Source organism: Thalia democratica, chromosome 3 (genome assembly GCF_965202585.1).
Source record: "Thalia democratica chromosome 3, ktThaDemo2.hap1.1, whole genome shotgun sequence".
In the NCBI taxonomy this organism is placed as follows: Eukaryota; Metazoa; Chordata; class Thaliacea; order Salpida; family Salpidae; genus Thalia; species Thalia democratica.
Window position 1 is genome coordinate 38,854,036 of NC_139167.1, and position 379 is coordinate 38,854,414.

The following is a 379-nucleotide window of genomic DNA, read 5'->3' on the forward strand; positions in this document are numbered from 1 at the left end:
ATTACAAATCCTTTCAATAACAATCTAAGCTGTTTAGTTTAAGTAACTTTTCAGTTTATGATATAAAACTGTTATATAAAGATTATTTAAAAGGCCAATAGTTTTAAATACTGAAATGAAACTTAAATTATAAAAAAAAACTTAATTTTAAGTTATAATCAAATACAACATGTGGAAAGTTTAAAGTAACATTTTTGAATCTTGTACCAGTTTACTAAGTTTAAAGGTTTAAATCTTATACCTTATTTGATTTATAAGTCATACTAAATAAAAAGAAAGTAGTTAAAAACTAATTTTATAACAAGAAACAGACAAATTAAAACTGCTAAAAAAAGATAAAAAAGTCTTTTTGAATTTTTTTTTTTCGAGCTCGAGAGTT